Below are 9,590 nucleotides of genomic sequence, written 5' to 3' on the forward strand. Positions count from 1 at the left end.
TTTTATGGTAATGCTAGTAATAGTCTTTAAATTTCGATGTACATTATAAAGATATAATCTACTTCATTACAGGCATTGGCTTCAGGTCAAAACATGTAATTATTGAGTCTACATAATTGGCAATTGGTTCCGACATGTCAACATAGATAACTAGATTTGCGAATGTGAACAGGGAGATTGAACTTACTGTATATCTATATACTAAGAGAGTTTTGGCTTCTTTTCTGATTTCAGGCATATAGATTTTTAAAGATGTTTTTATTAGGGGTGTATTAATTGGCTTTAATTCAAATTTTAGCTAAGGAATCTCATAATGTAATATTTTGTTATTTAGCAACTCTTTTTTTTGCAAATAGATAGAATTATCAACACAATCAAACTTTATTTTAAATTATGTTAACTTTTGTATGAAACATTTTTCTTCTAGATTAAAAGTTTTTATTAACAAGATGTCTCATTTGTTAATTATTTGTCTTTTATCTAAATTGTTTTTATGTCTATCAGTTTTGAGCTACAAAGCGCTTTTGATGTATTGAGCCAGCAACACCCTTCTGTGAGGGTGGGGATTTTTTATGAAGGCGGAACGAATGAATCCAACAACACACAGTTCAAGTTCAACTATAATTGTTCTTTATTAAAATGATATATATGTTCAAGTTTCTACCTAACTGATCCACACTGTACTATTTACTTCTACTACTGACTGTTCATACCACATGCCACCTACTACTACGCACTCCCATGACCAATCCTAACACTAACTGTTCTCTACATTCTACAACCTAACACCTTCTACCTTCGCTAGCTAATCATGATCTCCTAACTATCTACATTCTCGGCCGTCTCTGACCGCTACCTAACAACTCCTGGCCTATCGCTCCACTGCCCCACGCCTCAGTGGTCAGCTGACCGTCCCACGTGACCGGTCAGCCCTGTGCGCCCATTGGCCTCTCTACCCAACCAACTGGGCCTATAGTCTGTTTCTGCTAACCTATATCTGCTAAACATGTCTGACGTAATCTTGCGTCATCACATATCTCCCTCCCTTTCTGTAGCTGACAAATTATATTTTTCAGCGTCTGCTACTAATCTAATACATCAACAACTATCTATCTTACTACTCTATTCTATCCCTAACATCAATCATATAAATCAAATACAAAATGGGACAGCACAGTTTACAAAAACATAAAATGTTGTGTCTGTGTTCCTGAAAAAAATGTCATTGTTTTAGTTCCTGAAATCTTGTGGTGTGACTGGTGTCTCTGCTTGCTAATGTATGTCTATGTTATGGTATGTGTGAATTCAATCATGTGTAACTCAGTTCTGGCTAGGTTGTCGTGTACTGGCCTTGAGCTAATCTTAGTAGAATGTGTAACTGGTTGAACGGGCTCTGCGAGCAGTGTAAGTGTATGTTTAAGTGTTATGTAATTGCTGGCGTTCCTCTGTGGTGGGTGGTTTGTGGCGAGTTTTGATGTAAATTCCCGTGAGGCGGGTGTAGGCGTAACTTTCGTTGGTCAATGTTATGACGCAACAAACTCAACGCTGGTTGAGATGTCCACGTAGAGTGGTTATACGATGAACTGGAGCTGTCTGATGCGGTTGCGAACAATGACGTAACATTCCGCCGCTGGGAACTTGGACGATGGGTCTTCTACCCTTTGTATGTGCCGACGTAGGTGTTCGTAGCTGGCGGTCTGTTATTCAACTCCAGTGCGGGGGGCGAAGCGGTGGCGATGCGTTCGCTGTCTTGACCAGGGCAATTCTCTGTTCAGCAGGTCTGTCCGCTGTCCAGGTAATTCAACGTAATCAGGGCTTCAGGTGGCGGCACTCTTTGAAGTGTCTGCTTCATCTCGTCTCATTCTGGATAAGCGTTAGTGGGTCTGAAAATGGCATTTCGAGACTATGAGCAATGGCGTTACGTGAACAATTTAGTGCCCGCGCAGACAAGTATTCAGACAGAGGTACCTTCCATTAATAAAACCTCAATCCCAAATGTAAACGTGCTGAACATTTGTCTGGCGGTAAATACAGCATACAAATATACATTACAAAATTAACCAAACAAAAAAAATCAGTACACTCTACATCTAACAACAATCTGTAAAGCCTAATAAACTCAATAGACGTAAGCACTACTAGAGCTAAGAAATAGCTTCACAAAAAGAATAGACATGTGAGTGTATATCAATAATATTCTGCCATTTCAAATCAATATTTCAACACGTGATCAAATAGTGGAGCAGCTCTCACTATGTGACTTTTGACTTGACCTAAACTGGCTGGCTTGAATAATTAACTGACTTCACTTTTGACTTCAGTAGCCTGACTTATTTCACTTTAACCGACTTCAGTACTTCACTTATTTCACTTTGACTTTAGTAACTCGACTGACTTCAATTTAACGACTGATTCCACTTTGACGACTTCAATTACTTCAACTTGACGACTAACTTCACTTTGAAGACTAACTTGACCTCGACGACTTCACTTCAACTTAAAAGACTTTTCCTTGACTTCAACGACTTCAATATGACTTCAAATACTTCACTTTGATTTCAACAACTTCAATATGACTTCAAAGACTTCAACGACATCACTAACTTCATAAACATCGCTGACTGACCTCGGTTGACTCTAAATGACTTCTTTGACTTCAGTTCTGACTTTTACTTCACGCCGACTTCTCGGCGACTTAAATTCCTAACATTCTTGATGACCAGAGTTGTATGACTTATGTTCTAGTTGCGTGACAGCGTGTCGGCCAACACGTTTTGTGTGCCGGGGATAGGAACAATGTCAAATTGATAATCTTGTAAGCTCAGTGCCCAGCGTACCAATCTTGCGTTTGACAGCTTCTTTGTTTTTAGTGCTTGTAGGGGCGCGTGGTCGGTCTGTAAAGTGAAGTGTGCACCGGCCAGGTATCTGGCAAACTTGTTTATGGCCCAGACTATGGCCAGACATTCTTTCTCAATGACTGCGTAGTTTTTCTCAGCTGACGACAATTTTCGGCTAATGTATTGAACTGGGTGGAGTTCATTGTTAAATTCTTGTAACAGACATGCACCTATACCGACCGAAGAGGCATCCGTGCAGAGCATAAAGGGTTGATCTGTATTTGGTAATCTGAGAATAGGTTCCGATGCGAATGCTTGTATTACTCTGTTTAGTGCTGTTTCACATTTTTCTGTCCACAGTAGTTTCTTATTCTTTTTGTCCGTTTTTGTTAAATTCGTTAGTGGCTCTATGATGGTGGCGAAATTGGGTATAAACTTCCTATAGTAGTTACACAGACCGATTAAGCTACGGACCTCTTTAATTGATGTCGGCACGTTTATGTCAAGTATTTTATTCACTGTAGGTTGGAGTGGCTTTTGTTGACCTTGTGAAATTGAGTGACCTAAAAATTCTATCTCTTCCATTCCGATCTCTATTTTGCTAGGTTTAGCAGTTAGTCCATGCTGCTTTAATATTTCCAGCAGTGTTTCCAGTCCTCTCACATGCTCTTGCCAGGTGTTGTGGAACAGACATATGTCATCCAAGTAGGATATGAGGTCGTCTCGACCTTGTAGTATTTTTCGCATGAGTCTGTTGAAGGTAGCCGGTGCGTTCATTAGCCCGAAACTCATGTACTTCCACTGGAACAAGCCAAATGGTGTTATAAAGGCTGTGAGGTGTCTCACATCTTCTTTTATTGGTATCTGCCAATAACCCCTGGATAAGTCAAGCTTTGTAAAGTATTTAGCCTGTTTAAGTTTAGCAAATAAGTCTTCTGGATTTGGCATTGGTTCTGCGTCTGGTATTGTAATGCTGTTCAGTTGTCTGTAATCAATACACAGTCTAAGGTCGTGGGATTTTTTCTTTACCAATACGATAGGTGCAGCATATGAGGAGTCGGAATGTTCTATTATTCCAGCTTGTAATAAATCCTGTATTTGGTTTTGTACGTTTTCTCTGTGATGTATGGGAATGTTGTATGCGGGCATTTTGGTTGCTCTAAGTGAAGTCAACTTAATATCATGGACTATTGTATCTGTTTTACCAGGTTGTGGGGACAGTACCTCTTTAAATTTTTCTAATATTTCCTTGATTTGTTTTTCGATTTCTGGCGGCATTCTGCCGATTTTTATATCTTGCCATGTTTCCTTGCCAGTAGGTAATGTGTATATTTTGCCGATCGAGTCTGTGTCATCTTCGTGTAACTCTGCGCAGTTTATTGTTGCCGTTTGTTTAATTTCCAGCTCTTCTGGTCTTAAGGTGTAAGGGCTCAATATATTTGTGTGAAACGTTTTTTTCTTCCCCTTTATTTCGACTTGGTAATCTATATTTGAAATTTTGGCTCTGATTGTGAATGGACCCTGCCATGCAAGCTGTAATTTGTTGTGCTTAGAAGGTAACAGTATTCTGACCTGTTCCCCTACTGTGAACTGACGTAGCTTTCTATTCCTGTTCACCCTGTGTCTTGCTATTTCTCCCTTTTCTTGTAGCGCGAGCTTTGCTTCCTGGCATGCCTTGATTATATTTTCTCTAAGATTGACAATGGCTTCATATGTTGTTCTGGTTTCTTGTTCTATGTTCTGTTTGTAGAGAAGTGTCCTAAGTATATCCATGGGGCCTTTGGGGTTGGCGCCGTAGACGAGTTCGAATGGAGAAAATCCAGTAGAAGAATGAGGTATTTCTCGGTAGGCGAATAGGATACATGGTAGCATGGTATCCCAGTTTTCTGGGTTGTCTTTTGAGACTTTGTCTAGTAACGATTTTATGGTGCCGTTTAGTCGTTCACACACGCCATTGCTTTGAGGGTGATAGGGCGTCGTGAATGCTTGCTTAATCCCCAGCACGCTCGTGAGTTGTCTCGTTAAGTCGGAGGTAAATTGTGTGCCCCGATCTGACAGTATGGTGTCCGGGAACCCGGTTCTTGAGAAGAACGTAAGTAGGGCGCCTGCTATATTTTCAGATGTTATCGTCTTTAGTGGGAAGGCTTCTGGCCAACGTGTTGCAAAGTCGACTATTGTGAGGATGTATCGGTGACCACGTTTTGATGGGGTAGGCTGTGGTCCTATGATATCTATCGCTATTTTTTCGAATGGTCTGTTAGCTAAATCAGTGGTCTGTAATGGGGCTTGGGATGGTCTAGTGGTATCTCTATTCCTGCATGTCTGACATGACTTCACGTACTGTGAGATGTCTTTGTCCATGCCCGGCCAGTAGAAGGTAGTTTCAATTCTTTGTTTTGTTTTCTTTCTTCCCATGTGTCCTGCAAGTGTAAGGTCGTGTGCATGGTGTAGAATTTGTGGTCTGTATTTCTGTGGGATTACTAATTGGTTTATTTCTTGTCCTTTGCTTTTATATTTTCTTTGCAGCGTGTTATTCTTAATAAAGAAAGAGTGTTCTGATGACCTCGATGTAGTGATTAAGTGTTTACGGGCGAGTCTAAATATCTTTTCTAGTGACGGGTCTTCTTGTTGTGCCAGCTGAAATTTTTCTGGTTCCCAAATGTTTTTGGCCTCAGTATTATCTATGGCGTTGTTATGTTGGTCTTCTGCTTGATGACTACTTAGGTCGACGGGTGGTTCATGACTTTTGTTGCTTTCTCTTGCTTTTCTTGCTTGTTCTCTTGTTTCGACCATCTGAATTATTTCCCTTTGTATCCAATCGTCGATTTCCACTCGGGAAATAGTTTCGTTGTTCACTATGTTTCCGATGATTAGATCATATGATCCATTGTCAGTGACCACAGCAATTACGCGACCAGTTAGATATGGGGTTTGAACATTGATCAATGCCGTTTTGTATTCTCCGATTATACCGCCAAATAATTCCACATTTACATATTGGCCTGTATATTGGCATGTTTTAACGAATTTGGCTTTTACTGCCATTGTCGAACAACCAGTGTCTCGAATTGCGTTTACTATCTGTCCGTTTACTTTAGACTTAAATGTTGGTAACGAGCTTGATGTGTTTAGTAGGTGGATTCTTTCAACTGGTTGGTTATGGTTTTGTGAAGGGTTGTTTCTCTGTGGTCTCTGGTAAGGTTCGTTCCTTGAAGATGAGCGTTGTTGGCTTAGTTGTTCTAAGTAGTTCACTCGAGTTTCAACTCTAAATTGTTTCACACCTCTAATATTTCCTAATATCACATCGTATGGCCCGTTTTTAAAAACAGCTGCTTCAACTGTTTTAAACGCTGAGGGTGTGGCTATGGTGACTATAGCTGTTGGCCAAACATATGTGCTGCCTCTTGAGCTGTGAACACGTTGTGTTCTGCCTGTGTATTGGTGGTGTTGTACGAATGTGTTATGTACTGCCACTGTTGAGCAGTGTGTGTCCCTAATTGCTGTGGCGTATCTGCTATTAATTTTTGACGTAAATGTGTCTGTTCTTTTACTGGCTTCTGTAAACGATGATATGAATGCTATTCTATTAATCTGTCTATATTTTGGTCTGTTGCGTTGTGCATCTTGTTGGCGTATATCATAATATCGTATTCTGCAATTTATTTGTTTGTGGCCTGTTCTATTACAATAGTAGCATCTGACACTGTAATTGTGTTTTTGTTGACTGTAGTTAATCTGAATGTTGTGATTTGCGCTATTATGTTTTTGGGGTGTATGTGGTGTTTCACTTTTTGTAGTAGGTATTTCGCTTGCTTCACTGAACGTGTCATCTGAATCTGAGTCGTAGGAATAGTAAAATGTTGTTTGGACTATCTGGTTGTTATTATTAGTATCTAAACTTTGCACCGTTTCTTGTTTGGCTTGGCGAAGTTCTCTCATTTTTTCTCTTTCTTTACGAATTCTTTCTGTTTCTTCTTTAATTCCGGCAAGTTTCTTTTCTAACTCGGCATCTTTCTTTGCATCATATTCTTCTTCATTTAACAAGGAATCTGGATCTCCGGTTACCTTATAATCTACAATTCTATTGATCAAATCTTCCATAGCATCTGGATCATTTAGAGTTTTTGCGTCAAATTCTTTAACAGTTAATAACCAGTCTCGATTTTCTGTTGTCGTGTATTGTCCAAGCCTAATAATCAATTCATCCAGAATATCTGGATCCTCAATAGTTCTTGAATTGCTTTTCACTTTGACTGTATTCTGAACATTTATATCTAGTAACGAGTTATCAATTCTACCTGACTCTTCTAGGCCTGACTTAAGCTCAGTTTTAGTGCCCACTTCGTACAATGGAGGCATTTTTAAGGGTAGTGTGGTTGAAGAAACAGATAAGAAAGAGGCAGAAAAACCGCTGGCACCAAATATCCAGCACAAGTCTAAACCCAAACGTTTAAAAAAATTTTTGAAGGTACTTATCTTTTTGGACATGTTGACTGTTTCCTTGTGTTGTTAATCCAAACTCGTTCCGGTTGAAGAAACCCGCTGTTGTGTTGAGTTGAAGAAAGCTGTACACCAGATGTACTTTGTCATGAGTAACCCGATATACAGTCTTTCCTGTACTCGACCCGCGCTCCACCAGTTGTGAGGGTGGGGATTTTTTATGAAGGCGGAACGAATGAATCCAATAACACACAGTTCAAGTTCAACTATAATTGTTCTTTATTAAAATGATATATATGTTCAAGTTTCTACCTAACTGATCCACACTGTACTATTTACTTCTACTACTGACTGTTCATACCACATGCCACCTACTACTACGCACTCCCATGACCAATCCTAACACTAACTGTTCTCTACATTCTACAACCTAACACCTTCTACCTTCGCTAGCTAATCATGATCTCCTAACTATCTACATTCTCGGCCGTCTCTGACCGCTACCTAACAACTCCTGGCCTATCGCTCCACTGCCCCACGCCTCAGTGGTCAGCTGACCGTCCCACGTGACCGGTCAGCCCTGTGCGCCCATTGGCCTCTCTACCCAACCAACTAGGCCTATAGTCTGTTTCTGCTAACCTATATCTGCTAAACATGTCTGACGTAATCTTGCGTCATCACACCTTCCCCTATACATAAAACTAATTAGTAATGATTCAAACATCATTTCTAAGTAAACTCAAGTAATTTTACATTAAAGGCAGCTTAAAATATACTTTTAAATATATATATATATATAACAGATACATTGAATGTTCAACTTGAATTTGTCCAAACCAGTGAACATTGAAAATTGACATAACGATGTAATATGTTTTTTTCATTGATGACGAATATATGTAATATTTACCTATTTTATGGTTCAGTTGACTAAATACAATTCAGACAACTGTATCATTAGTCTCCATAAACCATAACTTTACTGAAAGATCAGGTAAGTTTATCGACTTCCATTTCTTAATGGTTCAGTAAATATATTTAAGTGCATATTTTCAACTTAAGTGCTTTAAAGTATAATAACAAATATTTGTATTAGTATTGCTGCTAGATATATCTTTGGCTTAGAGACAAAGATTGCCTTAGATTTATGGCTAAAGCAAGGCGCTTGAGCTAGATAGTTATTTGGATTTAGGTCATTTTTAGTTCGATTATTACGGTCGGGTTGGGGTTAATAAATACGACGAAATTTTATTAAAATAAATAAAATAAAAGTGTAGATATTGTTTTTGTTTTCATCATGATAGGGAAGGTAGGTTTTTTATACTAATAGTCCTTATTTAGAGTAACGGGGTCTTTTTGATGAATGCGCGTCGTTCGTAAACTTCTACTGCCTAATAAAAATCCCAACGTTTCCCTATTTTTTCTCGGATAAAAAAATATAACCAACTACCCTAAGAGCAATAACAGAGTACAAACACTGATAAGGATAACTGCAGCTTGAATAATTGACCAAAGTGTGTTCATACTATGGAGTGTAACGTGTCCACAAAAATCCTAACGTGTCCCGAAACTACACTGATGAGGAACGAACATGTTACCTAGCTCATCTGCAACTCTACTCCACCTACACCATGATACCCGCTATCGTTTTCCTGGGTTTCCTTTGCGTCGTTGGAATCATCGGGAATTCCATCGTCCTCTTTGTTTACTCACAGAGGTTCAGGACTACAGCCTCTGGTACCTTCATCATGGCGATAGCTGTCTTTGACTTGATGGCTAACATAATTCTCATTCCAGGTGAGATCACAATTTGGCAACGTCCATCTTCTATGATTGACGTTTAGGTTCAGTTATCATAATAAATGTGCTTTCTTTTAAAGAATTATTATATTTAATTTGTTTAACAATGATTTAAATTATCAAAACTGAATCTTACATGTTTTTTTTTGCCTTCATTCTAGGAGACATTCACAAAATGTTTCATTATTGGGACTTTGATATGATATACCCGTGCAAGTTACGTCACTATGGACATGCAGTGACCCACGGGGCATCGTCTTTTTTCTTGGTGGCATTGGCAGTGACCAGGTGATGTGTTAGATATTATTTATAAAACATTATTATTTTTTTTCTGCTATTGTCCACCATTTTTGACGGTATATTAAATATACTCTTCATAATTTTAACAAAATTTAAGATTTAATTTTTTTATATTTTAAACACGTTTATGTTTTGAAATTTTACAATTAACTTTATTTTATATAAATTATGAAGATAATGTTGAAATGAAACAACAAATTATATTGTAAATAT

Source organism: Physella acuta, unplaced genomic scaffold, assembly GCF_028476545.2.
Source record: "Physella acuta isolate Inbredline_101_S28 unplaced genomic scaffold, ASM2847654v3 ptg001058l, whole genome shotgun sequence".
NCBI classification, from domain to species: Eukaryota; Metazoa; Mollusca; class Gastropoda; family Physidae; genus Physella; species Physella acuta.